We start from the raw sequence: 15,629 nt of genomic DNA, 5'->3' as shown, positions 1-15,629 counted from the left end.
ATCTATAATAGAGTACCGGATGTTATGCAACGCTCGAAGACACGTGGTGTATAATATATGCAAACATTGAGCCAACCAGTGTATCGTGGCGTTAATGAAATGCTAATGAGTCTCGAACCTCATTTGCATTATAGGTGCCGCGAGCTGAAGAAATGAATATTTCCCGCAACAGTAGCGCACATAGTATACGTAGAACTCTGACGGCAGTATTGAAGTTGCCGTGTTTGAAATTAAAGCTTTACGCTGTTCGCGGAGAGATTAGCGTCGCAAATGAAAGAGAACTTTAGACTTGGGCCTTATGCAACGTAGCTGTTTAAATCAGAGAGGGAGAAAGGAAGTCTGAAAGAGAAGGAGCAAAAGCGAAGAGAAAGAGAGACAAACCATATGTTTGGTACAATAAGGAAGTGCAGAGGAAGATGGTGGTTTGAAATTAAAAGAACTGTTCAAAAGGGAATTTCGATACTGCGTTGATGCCCTGACGAAAAAAAAAAAAAACCTTGTCGTGTCGGAAAACTGCATCTAGTTACATTCTTTTTGCGCTTAATTACTACAAAATTGATGGACAGTCCGTTATGAAAATGAACTTTGAACTTATGAAAATTAACGCTTAGTACTAGATGCAACGAATTACATTTTGCACTGGACAAAGGAGCGTCGATTCAACGAACTTGAAGAAATAAGCGAGAGTCACGACCTCACTTCATCACACAAACAGACCTACCCTTAGGCTTGCTGCTTAGTACCGCGAGCGCAATATTTTCAAATATTTGGTGTAACCACTGATTGATGCGCCCTGGGAATTTGGTTATGAAGATGTTTGGCTCTGAAGCTGTAAAGAAAGCACGGTATCCCCCCCCCCCCCCCCCCCTCCTTTTTTTGGTAAAGAATATTACCGTACACTTTAGCTTAGCCAAATAGTTTGTTCATTGTGTTTGTTTGCAATAGTTAACTTCGATGGAACGCACGATCGAGCCCCTTCGCTGTATCCGGTTTGGGTACTGGGCTTGCTGCGTCCCGCCCGTATACTCAAAGCAAAACAGGCAGATGCCTCTCAGGACAGGTAAACAACGAATTTAATGGCGAGCTGACAAACTCATTCGAACTTAGCAAACGAGAATATGGTGTCTGTGGAAGGACCACTTTCGTGCAGGGGACGACGGTGACGAAGAAGGACAAAGTGTCTTGCGGTGTGTTCCATGTTCCTCATATACATAACGCGAAGATGCAGCACGCATTGCTGCTGTGCCTCTACCTTGTTTGAGCGAGAGTGCGCACAGGTGCTGTGCACGACATGGCGGACGAGCACCCTCACGCACGCCGTTCCCACACAACCTCTGCGTTGTAGAGTACATAGAGCGAGGCGCATGGCATGTGCCAGATTACAAAAACTGGACGGCTGGTCGATATCCGAGCGATACAAATAAGCAAGAATAGAGAGAACAAAATGAAAGATATGAACGACAAAGAGAGAGGTCGGCGCGCACCCATACGTTTTAAACGCAGATAGAGAACTTGCTGTCTTCTTGTAGTTAGCGGACGTTCGAGATAGAGTGCGACCGGTATATGTGCGGCGTCAGAATTTTCTTCACCAATTTCACTTTTTTTGTCTACTGATTCCTGCGATTTGCTCTGTCTTTCTAGGCCTCTTATTTCCCACTTTGCAAGACAAGGGCTTTGTTTTGTCTTTGTGATCACCGTTCCCATCTTTCCTCTGCTTATGCCTCTGTTTACAGTCACTCTTGCAATCGAAAACAAAACGCCCGCGGAACAAGAAACTCGACCGTGTGCCGCGCCAAGAATTCTTCGAGCACAAGCGCAGACAACGTTGACGTCGAGTATCCCATATTCCGTTCGCTGCTGCGACGCTTCAAAGGGCTCCCACAAAGGCACGCCACCACCAGAGTGAAAGCTCGGACCGGCTTTTCATTCGGATCTCCTTTTGTGTGCTCGTGCAGAACGACGAGAGTGCTCGGTCAATCTGGGTCAACTCGCAGCCATAGCCGGAGAATGGCTTGTCTGATTCCAGGTTTTTATTATACTCAGAAAAAGGTCTTCCATGCAGCCTCTGGAAGGGCAAGGTTGGTCAGCAACAAACAAACAGACAAACGACAAAAATATTGCGAGCGAGGCCACTGCAAGCGGCGGTGCTTTGAGGTCTTATGGATAGCAATCTCAAGAGTGCCTCGGTGAGACCACACAACGGCCGAGGTAAAAATAAAGGGCAGCGGGAAAGGCAACTTCAGCGTCAATTGCTTTTCACTCAACTGATATTACGTTTTCCCATTGTTTTTCTTTTTCGGTCATGAAGACGCGGAGTGGTTCTGAAATATTTTTTTCCGATAAAATAAAACGAAATATAGAGGTCCGATCGCTCGAAGAAAATCGCATTTGTCGTCCGAGAAGATTGAACGTCGGATGCTAAAGAAAGTGGTCGAAACAATACGGCAACATCGAAAACAGAAGCACGTCGCGAAATACAAATAACGAAATGAGCAAGGTAGTGAAATTATCGCGAAAAGAATTTGACTTCGTTGTGGTTCAGAAGCCTCCCGCGTTCTTATTGGTTCGGACACCCGGCGCGAACCTCTATTATAATCACTACATCACTGTCCCATAGACAGACATTGGCACGGAGCACATCTGAAAAAAGGACGTTTGTTAAAGCTCTAATAATAATATACGAATCTATGTTTGTAGTATGAACGCCGCTGTTAATAAAATGCGTGGCGTCAGGACATGCACATGAGTTGGTTTGGGACGTCGCGACATCGGTTAAGCCCAAACTCCATCAGCGCGAAAATGCACGCGACAGCGACGAGCGACGCGACGTAGATCGGCGTCGCGCGATCAGTCGCTAGCGCAGGCAAACCTCATTCACGCGACGGCTTCGGCGAGCGAATTCCACTGTTGCTGGCATGAGGCCGTCTACTCGCACCAACATAACCGCACAGCGAGCGGTATGCAATTTAAAAATAATATATATTGTTGTGTAATCAAACGGAAAGTGATTATTATCGCCTTGCAGCACTTTTTTATATGTACATGCGTAATAAACATTGCGTTATTTCTTGTTGCGCATACGTGACTCGGACAGGGTCACGTGCACCTATGTAGTCTTTGTCTTTTCCAGTATTTCGCTATTGGCTGCTTCAGCCCAGCACTTCCGGGTGATGAGCGACAATTTCCAAATCTGGAGAACCGAGCGATCGCGCGAAAACGAGCACGTGACACGTCGCGCGAACGCCCTGTTTCGTCGCTCATAGCGTCGCTCGTCGCTGTCGCGTGCATTTTCGCGCTTATGGAGTTTGGGCTTTATTGCAAGCACGCGGGGGAGGAGCCTGTCGCTTAATATACCAGCTCGAATAGGTAATATGAACGACGTTACGAAAACAAGGCACCTTTGGCCCAATATATATATATATATATATATATATATATATATATATATATATATATATATATATATATATATATATATATATATATATATATATATATATATATATATATATATATATATATATATATATATATATATATATACCGTGTTTTGACACGATAATAAACAGACCTAACAGACAATAATGCATACAAGGAATGTATAGGGGAAGTCATTAGACCAATGCTAATGTAAATGTGAAGAAAAAAAAAGTGGGTGAAAAGATAACTTGCCGTGAGCAGGAACCAAACCTGCGACCTTCGAATAACGCATTCGATGCTCTAAAACTGAGCTAACACGGCGGCTATCCCCCCAGCCACTTTGTTGGGTTTATATATGAATTCAAACGTGGGATTGTCAGTCAGCGCCGCCTGTAGCCATGGAGGGGAGTGTGGAACACTCTTTATGAGCCTGTTTGGCGTCACGTAGCATGTGAGCTGGCAGCTGACCAATAGTTCCTCGTATACAACCTAACGGCACCAAGGCTGCCAGTACGAGACCATCGTTAATAAATAAGGGAAAGAAGTGTCTACTTAAGGGCTCGTTTTTTCGTGTTTTGACACACTATCATCATCATCCTCCTGACTATGCCCACTGCAGGACAAAGGCCTCTCCCATGTTCCGCCAGTCATCTCCGTCTTGTGCTTGCTTCTGCCACTTTATACCCGCAAATTCCCCAATCTCATCTGCCCACCTAACTTTCTGTTTCCCCCTAACCCGCTTGCCTTCTCTGGGAATCCAGTCAGGTATTCTTAACGACCAGTGGTTATCCTGCCTACGCGTTACATGCCCGGCGCATGTCCATTTCCTCTTCTTAATTTCAACATGCAATATCCTTAGCCCCAGTTTGTTCCCCGATCCACTCTGCGCTCTTCTTGCCTCTTAAGGTTACACCTATCATTTTCCTATCCATCGCTCGCTGCGTCGTCCTCAATTTAAGCGGAACCCTCTTTGTAAGTTTTCATGTTTCTACTCTATAGCTAAGTACCGGCAAGATGCAGCTGTTATATACCTTCCTCTTGAGGCATAGTGACAATCTACGAGCCATGATTTGAGAGTGCTTGCCGAATGCGCTCCACCTCGTTCTTATTCTTCTAGTTACTTCAATCTCATTGTTCGGCTTCGCAGCTATTGCCTGTCCTAAATAGACGTAGTCCTTTACAACTTCAAGTGCTCTGTTACCTATATCGAAGCGCTGTTCTCTTCCAAGGATGTTGCAGTTACTTTCGTTTTCTGCAGATTAATTTTAAGACACACCTTTCTACTCTTCTGGTCTAACTCCGTAATCATGAGTTGCAATTCGTCTCCTGAGCTACTCAGCAATGCAATGTCATCAGCAAAGCGCAGGTGCTCATATTTAACTCTTATTTCTAACGCTTCCTACTCTAGGCATCTGAAAACCTCCTGTAAGCACGCGGTAAATAGCATTGGCGAGATTGTATCCCCCTGCCTTACACCCTTCTTGATTGGTATTTTGTTGCTTTCTTTATGGAGTACTATGGTGGCAGTTGATCCCCCGTATATTTCCTCCAGGATGTTTATATATGCTCCGTAGACGCTCTGATTTTGCAGTGTATACATGACTGCTGATATTTTTACTGAATCAAATGCCTTCTCGTAATCTATGAAGGATATGTATAGTGGTTGGTTATATTCTGAGAATTTCTCTATTACCTGATTGATAGTATGAATGTGGTCAATTGTTGAGTAGCCTGTTAGAAATTCTGCTTATTCCTTTGGTTGATGTTTTTTTTACTCTGTTAGCAATAATTACCTTTATAAATAGTTTGTATAATACAGAGAGCCAGCTGATCTGCCTGTAGTTCTTCAAATCCTTGTCATCTCCTTTCTTACGTATTGAGATGATGTTAGCGTTCTTCCAAGACTCTGGTACTCTTCAAGTCAGGAGACACCTCGTAAACAGGGTGGCTAGTTTTTCTAGCACAGCCTGTCCTCTGTCTTTCAGCAGGTTTGATGTTACCTGGTCCTCACCAGCAGCTTTGCTTCTTTGTATTCCTTACAAAGCTATTCTGACTTCCTTATAATTACTGGTGGGATGCCATCTGGGATATTGCTAGTTCTTATATTAGGGTCGTGGGTGCTGGCTACTGTACAGATCTCTGTAAAACTCCTCCGCTATTTTAATATCCTATCCATGCTGGTAGTTACTTTGCCTTCTTTGTCTCTTAGTGCATACATCTGGTTTTTGCCTATATACCAAGTTTCCTCTTCACTGCTCTGACGCTTCCTCCGTTCTTCAGAGTGTGTTTAATTTTTTCCATGTTATATATTTTTACTTCGGTTACCTTACGCTTAATAATCAACTTCATAACCTCTGCCAATTCTGTTTTGTTTATTGTATTTGAGGTTTTTATGCTTTGACATTTCTTAATAAGGTTCTTCGTCTCCTGGGACAGCTTACCAGTTTCCTGTCGTACCATACCTTCAACTTCCCCTGCACACTCCGTAATAATACTCGTCAGATTACCATTCAGTGCGCCAACACTAAGGCTGTTTTCCTCGATAAGAGCCGAGTACCTGTTCTGAAGCGAGACTCTGAATTCCTGTACTTTCCCTCTCTGTGATAGCTCATTGATTGGCTTCTTGCGTATCAGTTTCTGTCGTTCCTTCTTCAAGTTTAGCTGAATTCTAGACTATACGATTCTATGATCACTGCATCGTAATTTGCCAAGCACTTCTACATCCTGCACAATGCCTGGGTGTGCACTCGGTATAAAATCTATTTCGTTCCTACTTTCGCCATTAGGGCTCCTCCTTGTCCCCTTACGGTTCTCTCGCTTTCGGTAGAAAGTGTTCCAGATCCGTAAATTACTACGTTCTGGGAATGCCATAATCTCCTACAGCCTGTTCTCCAGCTTGCCTCTTCCCTTCCTTGGCATTGAAGTCTCCCGTCGGTATACTACACTGTGTATTTACGTTATGAATTGCCAATTTCACGTCTTCATGGAAGCTTTCAACTGATGTGTCATCATGGCTGAATGTAGGCGCATAAGCCTACCACCTTCATCTGGTATCTCTTATTGAGTTTAACTACGATACCTACCACCAAAGTGGTAGGTATCGTAACCACTGCGCCATCGTAGCAGCGATGGAGTGGAGGTTAGAGGTTCCGCCTCGCGTGCAAGAGGTCCGTGGTTCGAATTTCGATGCCGCGCATTTCCAAACCGGATAGAAAAAAAAATCAGCGTGGTGATGAAACTGCATTAAGAGCCGTGGGGTGCGGCCTCACCGGTGACCACCGCCGGTAACGCACTCCCACACCAAACAAGGATTGGCCACCCTGGCGCAGTATCTGGCCACTACCTCCCACATGCATACGTCAAATAACTCACGGCCCTCAGTCCCCAGCAGCTGCGAAGCAACTGATCACGGCGGCGGTCGGATCTGCAACGTATCAGAGGGTGCTAAGAATCTCTGGGTGTGGACAAGCCGCCATTGGAACCTGAACTTGGCAACGTTTAACGCTAGAACCTTATCTTCTGAGGCAAGTCTAGTCGTACTGTTTGAGGAGCTAGAAGGTGTTAAATAGGATGTAATAAGGCTCAGTGAGGTTAGGAGGACAGATGAGGCCTATACAGTGCTAAAGAATGGGCACGTCCTTATCTATCGTGGACTGGCTGACTGAAAAGAACTGGGCGTGGGATTTGTTATCCACAGAAATATAGCTGACAACATCGAGAAATACTATAGCAAAGTACAAAACATTACACTGAATCGGGCACCATATTTTCTGAACATGTGATTTGATTTACACGGCCAGGAACAGGTTACTATTGTGCCACGCCCGCTGGATGAAAAAGGCTCTTTCATCCAGTGGCCATTACTTTGCAATGGTCAACTAAGTATAGTGCTCTGAATTTTCTCTATCATATTGCAAGCTCATGCGTTCGCTCATTGTACCAGCAGCCTACTGTAGCAGAAAAGTGGAACATAAATCATTATCGAGGGCATGCACGTGGTTTCTTTTTTTTTTTTCGAAAATAGAGTGGTGGAGCACCCAGCGTTGGCAGACAATTGGGTAGATGTGGTCAAATTATAGCTCGATTATGAGTGAAATAAATGTTTAGTGGAATGAAATTAACTAGGCTTGAACATACGCTGCTAACAAAAGCAAAACAAAGCAACACAACAATAACGTGCACGGTCAGCTATAGTACGGGCACTTCAAGACAGCATCGCCTCCACGCTTTCATATTTATATCCTTTTTTTTACTTGGCGGACTCCAATCCGGTCGTGGCTGCCGCATTTCGATGGAGGTACAATACTTGATGCCCGTGCACTGTAAAACACCAGATGATCGAAATTCCCGGAGTCTTCCTCTACGGCGTGCCTCAGAACCATATCGTGGTTTTGTGACGCGACACCTCCAGATATCACTTCCTTTTTTGTTTACGATGCCTCATCCTACAACAAGCTTACCTTAATCCCATCTTCCTGTATTAAAGATGCGTAATTTATTAATGAAGCCTAAATAACTCTTTATTTTCATTCTAAGAGCTTTACTAAGTCACAAAGATGAGCATGCGTGGACAGTCTTTGCAAAATTCCTCAAGCAAACGAAAAGCCTGTAATGCTGTTGTGCATTGTTGAAGTCAAGCTTTCACCTATAAAAAAGCGATGAAAATTCTGAAAGGCATCTTGGCTTAGTGTTCTAAAAAGGAACGTTCTCAACAAAGGTTGGTAGAGCGTTTGGGTTGCCGTGGTAACCGATAGGCAGCCTTTTCAAAAAGTTTCGAAGAACCTAAAGCAGACGCATACATACTTGTCTGATATCATACTTGAGAACCGATTAAATATTGCATGTGGCTGACGAGACTTGCCTTCATCTAACACGGTTATATACGTACGCCCCTATCGGCTTTCAAGATGGGGGCTTTTGTCTTAAAAGCTCGTACGCTGACCCTGCCTTAGGCAATTTCGACATTGACGAATGATCGCTGTACTGGAGCATTTCACGGCTGACGCGAATCACCGATAGACTCATTGTGTAGAGGACAACGAACTCGGGGATCTCCGCAGAGCGCGTACATTGAAAAAAAAAAAGCTATACAGATGGCTCATTCATTCAGCAGCACCCTTAGAGTTACGGTCTAAAGACTTCTGCATGAGTGATTCGTTTGGCTCACGAGGGCACATGAATTGAAACAGAGACTAGTTCAAAGCGGGTACCTTCTATAAGGTAACGCCGACACGACCGCGAACTTGTCCGCAAACGCAAGACAACGTAATCTTCTTGTACGCATCTTTGTCAGGGACGTCGCCTAGCCATCGATGCACGCAAGTGCAGAACCCGGAAGGGCGGGGTGATTCTGTCTTTCGGAGAGGGACAGCGCGCGCGCGCCCTCGCTTCCCAACTCAGGCGTGTCACGAGTGTATGGTGGTGTGTCAGAGTAGACGCGCCAGTCTGCGCCGAGGGCTTAGATCGATAAGCAGCGTCCATCGGCCTTGTTTTCTGGGTCACAAGACACTGAAAGTGAAGTGGGTGGTAGAGGACCAGGAGTGAGGGGGAGCGTAGGGTGTTTGCTAACCTCGGCGCTGGGTTTGCCGCCACTCTGCGGCCCTTTCTTATTCCCTTTTCTCTTATTCTGAGATGCCGAAGAGGCCACCTTTGTTGCCTGCCAGTGGCATCAGCCCCATCTCGCCTCTAATGATTGCCGTTCCGGCGGTTCGCTCTGCTTCTTGACCTCATTTTTTGTAGCTTTATTTTACCGTCTTCTCTCGACTTTCGCGCCTCCTCTATGTATGAAGCTCGCGCGATAATGTGCGACCGGCCATTTAGCACCGCACCCGCCCCGCTCGTCATTGGCTGGCTCCTTTTGTTCGAGCCACTCCATAATCATCAAGCGTCTCGCAGCGTCTCATTCTTTCTCTCTTTGCTAACAAAGAGTGTCACGGTGTTCAGAGTTTGCCCTTCTCGGTTAGGTGAAGCGATGGTGTACAAGAACGACCAGAGCACAAAGAAGACGGCGCTGAATTTTGTTCTTGACGACAACTTCGCAATGTGAAACTTGTTTTAAGGGTCTCGGCACTTAGCCAGTGGAGCTCTTTATTAATTTTTTGTGGGTCTCGGCACTTAGGCGTGTCTGGGAACCATGGCTGAAAACGTGACCAAACGGCGCTGCTGTAGGAACGCCGAAGCGGCTTTTTGAAGCTGCGACAATGATCGGCAAAGTTGAGCTACTGATGGCACTAATCGTTAGTTCACTTATACTCAAGCCACGAGTCAATAGGCTCTATAGCATTTAAAATAAAACTAGTGACATCTCATGTGCAGTGGCGTACAGTAGAAACAATTCCGACATTGGAAAAGCGCTGAAAGATCGCAAGAAGCTAAGCAATGAGAATGGACGTGCGTTGAACGTTTAAGTATTCTGCAGCCATTCATTCTTCTTCGGCCGCTTTTAAAGGGGTTAGTGCCAATGGGTTCGTGCTGGACATATCTCTTTTCTCGAATGCGTGAATATCAAAGGGTTCAAAATGTCACAAAGAAATGCAAAAGAAACGAATGTGTTGTTTTGCAACAGTTTGAGAGGCGCACCAATGGCTGTCAAACGGGGCGCCGTGAAAGAAACCCACAGCATGCGTACACATCACACAGTATTCAAAGAATAAAAACTCCACATGCATTATGCTTACATATGTGTGTGTAATAAACAAATATATATATAGAATGAATGAATAAGTGAATCAATGAAATTCATAATTCCTGTAAAGAAATTATTCTCGCTAAGGCGGAGGCCACCAGGGCCCCAAGGGCCTTTGCTATTTTGCGAGCTGTTAGGTACCAAATAAAAAAAAAATAGACATAGCATCGAGATGAGCATGTACCAACAGACGCATCGACGTCATTTTAGTTTTGCTCTTTTCCGCTTGCAACTATAAACCATGAAACATTAATTTGAAGATCAACCATATACATTGTCGCGTTATCAATGAAAAGGTAGCTAATCGCAGTCTCGAATCATCAGAAACTTCTCTTCATGTTTCATTCTGCCAAGTGTGTCTCTTGCCTATAGCAATCAATATTTTTCGGCAGAGGCCCGTGTATCTCGTTTAGAGCTACACGTTTATTTCCTAAGTTCCTCGTTGGCGTACTTGTAATTCTTGCGTCACCTTCGTCATCCCACTCTGTTCCCATACATTTCCCGCTCTATGTATCTCCCCTCCCTCCGCATAACGCAAGCAAAGAAAAAGGTATTCAATGACAGAACTCGGCAGCGCCGCAACAAACACGCGGCCAAAGAGACATGGAGGAGTGACCGTGTCTTAAAGAAGCAAAAAAAAAAAAAACATCTGTGTAGTTCGATTCTCCGTGTATATTCGGTCGCCCACGAGGTGGCTGCTTCGTAGGCGGATCGTTGAAAAAACGGGCGTTTGCTCTGTGAATTGTATGCTCCGTATAAGATCGCCACTGTTGGACGTTACGAAAAAGTGCCCCCGCTGGCACGCCATGCCGAGTGTTTCTGTAGGCGTGTATACGAACTTTTTGTGTGGGAATAGAATAAGGCCGGGGGACTATAAGCTTTGGGCCAAGACGGAAGCAAGTCTCTTGCTCTTCCAGTCCTCGTGTGTAGAGAAGGAGAACAAGAAAGTTCGATCTGTTTGAGTGCCTCCCGTCCGCGTAATCTCTTTTTGAACGTCCGGATGTCTTGCGCCAGGAAAATTAAGATGAATGGGAGTTTAAATGTTCTTCCTCGTTCTCTGCAGGATGCGAGAGAAAACGTGTTGTAGAGAAATGTCTCGCGATAAGGCATTTCGTGTTGAGGACATGAAATGGTGGGCGTTTGTGAAGCGAAGAGAATCGATAATGCTGAACGTTCACGTGATGTAATGTGCTCGGTTTGTGTCTCTTACAACAACGCTCGCTTATGAAAGCTGGAGGAGTGCAAGAAAAAAGAAAAAAAATATTATAAAAAGAATGAAACTGTGATCGAGTTGAATGCGATGGCTCGGTGGGAAACGCGTACACTGGGGCTCTGAAAGCAGAACCCGGTTGCATTTACAGATACGTCCAAAGTGCTATACCCAACCTTAGAATGAATCGTCAGAGCGAATATTTGTGATCTATGACACGTTAAAGTAAGAATAATGGCGCGAACAGAAATTAACGCACGTGTTAACTCATTGCTGCAACGAACCCGTTTCGAAAATGTGTCGAAAAGAAGCATGCCGTTAAAGGGGCCCTTTAACACTTTCCACGACTTCATAGTTTCACATGTTTTTCTTAGATGGTTGCATACACTGACAGCTTAAGACATAAGTGCCGCAAGAACGGCAGCAAGCCCTACCGTACAGGAAGCTTGCATGACATATTGCCTGTTACGTCTAGAGTATAAAAGACATCGTTGCGATGGTAACAAACAATGTGGTATACTTGAACAGGGAACGACACGTGCGAAACGAGCCAGCTCGCGAACGCTTCTCTAATATTTTGTAGCTTTACTGATCTTCCTTTTTGAAATGATGTATACATATCAACGCTCTTACATTTTTCTCTTTTAGTTTCTTCAAATTACGGCGACCGGGACGTCGCCGGCGCGTTTCCTCCAACACATGGCGTTCGGCGCGTTTTTTTGACCCGCTTTGCAGTTCTCATGCTGGAAAAGTCGGATAGCTTTATTCTTTGTCGCTTTGAGTGAGAAATCATGCCGCGATCACATTTAACGTTACATTTATCCAATCATATGGCGGCAACCTTCGGGCGTCATTTCCGCTCGAAGTAGTTTCTAGCGAGTGCCACTACGAGTTATTATTAAGTGTTAGAGGGCCCAAGTGTTAGAGCACGCGCACGTTCGAGGAGGTTAATAATAATGCTTACTGACGCTTTAAACGTGTGCTAACGAAGAGGTCACCTGTAGTGTTTAACTGAACAAGCTTCTGCGAGAAGAGACGAATAGAGGAACACTATGATTCTCACTATAGCACCGTCATATCCAATTAAAAAGAAGTGTTGTCTTCGAGTTCGTTTACTTTTTCTTTTTTATTCATTGTTTTTTTTTTCATGTTGTTTCCAAGAACAACTAACATCCCGTCGCCAGAACTCCCGAGTTGCTGAGAAAAGATCTTTGATTAAAACTCCGTCTCACCTGTCCACGACGCCCTTTGGGAAACAATGACACCTTTCATAACGCCGTATTACCGGCTCGTGCTGAAACGTCGCGGAGCGAGTTTCATTTCGAGCCCTCCGATTTCGTATATCTAAAGCGCCATTAGAGAAGCGCAACACGCGTGACGCACCTGGACATTCTCAGCCTACGTCACGCCAGCATAACTTCCAAATCTACTATATATTTTTTCCTAGCTTCTGTTTGGGCATCATGGCGCTCGTTTATTGTATTTACTTTGTTCTACAGTCTCGGTATTCCGTTTCACGCGTTGGTCTTTGCTCCACAACCGCAGCCGGTGTGGGTAGAAAGGGCGCGAGAACGTGGTCGCCGGCGCGTTCCCAAGCGATGCACAGGTGCGCATGTCGACATCGAGACTCGGCTGCCGAGAGAGAGACTGACACCGGCGCCGTTGCTGAGCAAAGCGCTCCTATTCGATTCTTTTGTTGGTTTCTTTCCTACGATTTTCTCAGACGAATGGAGTGTGACGCTCCTTCCTTATGTGTTCGTAGCCTAGAGCAGCGCGATAGACGGGAGCACAAGGCAGAGAAAGCCACAGAATAAGGCGCTCAAATAATAACTGACACTCATTGATTCGGCGCATCGTTATGCAGTCTTTGATGGCTTGCCAGCTGTTAGTTCTGTGCTTTGTTTTTACCTATTTTGTGTTTCCGTCTTTCGCACTCCTTTAATCTGTGAACCTTAAGCAACTAGCCTAGGCTTAGATGCTTTTTCACTTTCTTCTGTGGAACTATGCAGCGTGTTCTGTGAACAACTTTGAACACGCATATTCCCGGCTAGTATCGCTTTCGCGTCGAACAAAGGCACACGATATGTGAAGAGATTGAGTGAGTGATGCTAACCGCGAGGGAAATTTAGTTCGCTGCCTTGCACTGGATTACGTAAAAAGGTTACGATACAGGAGATAGATATATATATAGATAGATAGATAGATAGATAGATAGATGGATAGATAGATTTATACATAGATAGATAGATGGATAGCACACACGTGATCACCGCTGGAGCTCAAGCTCACGTGCAGTATACAAAACAAGGATAGACACGTAGAATATAATGTAAAGCCGCCCAATTTTTTAACCTGAACGTGCGACCACCAACCACCTCGTTGGTAAGCGGCGTTTGACGGAGAACAGCAGTGCAATGATCGACGATGCATGCATGTATGCATGCATGCAATGAAGCTCTGCAGCTGTCTTCTTCAAGGCCGTTCAAGGAATCGGACATCAGGCCACCCGGAACAGGCGCTCATAGACTCGGTGGTCGATGCTCGCGTGTTTAGGTTAAAAAAAAAAAGGCGGCTTTACGTATATTGTAAATAAACAGGATTTCGACGGCTACTATCTATCCATTTTTAAATTTTAAGTGACATAAGCTATGTGGCAGTATGGGAGGCCAAAATTGAGACCTTATTGTGAAAAGTTTTACAGGGAACATGAAACTCGCGGAAAACGTTGTAAAGGTACTATAGCCAGAGCAGATAGGAGGGTAAAAAGAGAGGCCAGTGTGGACGTGCGTAAATACCTTTTATTAATAGCCAGTGTAGAGGTCGATCTCAACGCCAGCCTCACGACCCGTGCTCAAAGATGAACCTGGGCTCGCAAAAAGGGCCCAGCGACCACAGAGACGTGGCAAATCCTTCGTCCCAGGAACAAGGATAAACTGAGATCTGTCGGATTACGACGACGCGTCTGTTACGGGGATAAAGATCGACCATTTGTATCGATTTCAGGCGCCAGGCCCCTGCGGCAGGATCGTCAAGCCTTCCATGAATCAGGAGGATAAAAGCGCGCGTGAGTAAGGTGAATAAACGAGACAACCCAGTAGCGTCATCCATTGAACCGCTACAAATTTATCCCGCGATCGTGAGGGAGGCAACAATGCAAACAGGGCAACCGAAAGAGAATGAGCAAGCGAAAATGTCCTTCAGTGACCACGGAAATGAAACGTACACAGCTCTTTAAAATATTTTTCTTCATTATCTCTTTATCACAATGTGTATCCGATAAGTTATTGTATATGTTAGAACCCGAAGAGAAATACGACCCGCGTTTAATACCAAATCCATTTCTATTTGAACGTTATATTCGCGTAGAGATGAAAAGTGACAGTAAAATGACAAGGACGCAACGTAGACACCACATGCACTTGAGAAATGAATTGGAGCCCGACAAGCGTCTTCAAAGAGTTCTCAATTCCCGTGCACTGTCAGGTATTATGCAGAGAAGCCCCACGCCACCTTATTTGAAGTTGCCTTGCTTTCTTGTGAGGGCGATCGAACATTGAACACCTGCCATTTGACAATGTAAGAACCTCAGGAAAGTGGACTACAATCTGACGACGAAGCACAGAAAACACTTGTGAATTACGCGAGTGGCCTGTTTAGAGTGGTGTAGAAGTCGTCGATCATCTCGAACGAGAGTGAGTCCATTGGTCATCTATAGTAGACAGATGCAATCCTACGCATTCCATAAGTTAACAGGCACTGATACCCGTTTAATATGCTTAAGCTGTTCGCCCAACAATCCCTTCCCCAACCACTCCTAAACGGCAGCCGAGAGCCGTCCTCTTCCTCGAAATAAAGGGCCAATTATTTCATTCATTCCTAATAATTGGCGTCCTGTTATCGTGCGTCCTCTATATAGAATGCCAAACGGGTGCTGTGGAGCAAAGCAGGGAACAAAAACAATGAGAGGTTGGATCTCATGATCGGCGATTGTCACTTTGATTGGATCGCATCCTCACCCATAATCAACTGTTTTGCGCCTATGTACGTTACGCGGTCATAACGCGGTAGCATGATTATAAAGTTTATAATGTTTTTGTGCATTTGTTGGAAATTGCGATAGTCATAATAACTTCGTGGTGCCGTCACAGACCCATCTCTTCTTTCATTTTTGCAAATCACCTTTCACCCTCACCACGTACAGCATTCGCAGCTGGAGACTTTCCCCCTTTATCTCTTATTATCTGCATCAGATCACACAAACCGCTGACGACCCCGTCATGGTGTTCAGGACACGCAAAATCGCGCGCAGAAGTC

At 45.1% G+C, this 15,629-nt stretch overlaps 1 protein-coding gene across 1 annotated transcript in view; it reads right to left on the bottom strand.

Moving 5' to 3' along the window:
* Positions 1-15,629, bottom strand: part of LOC119170287 (uncharacterized) — an 86,090-nt gene that overhangs the window by 19,544 nt on the left and 50,917 nt on the right. The window lies entirely within an intron of this gene.

This window comes from Rhipicephalus microplus, chromosome 2 (assembly GCF_043290135.1).
Source record: "Rhipicephalus microplus isolate Deutch F79 chromosome 2, USDA_Rmic, whole genome shotgun sequence".
Taxonomy (NCBI): Eukaryota; Metazoa; Arthropoda; class Arachnida; order Ixodida; family Ixodidae; genus Rhipicephalus; species Rhipicephalus microplus.
Note: the sequence above shows the minus strand (reverse complement) of the source record. Positions and strands in the feature narration are given on the sequence as shown.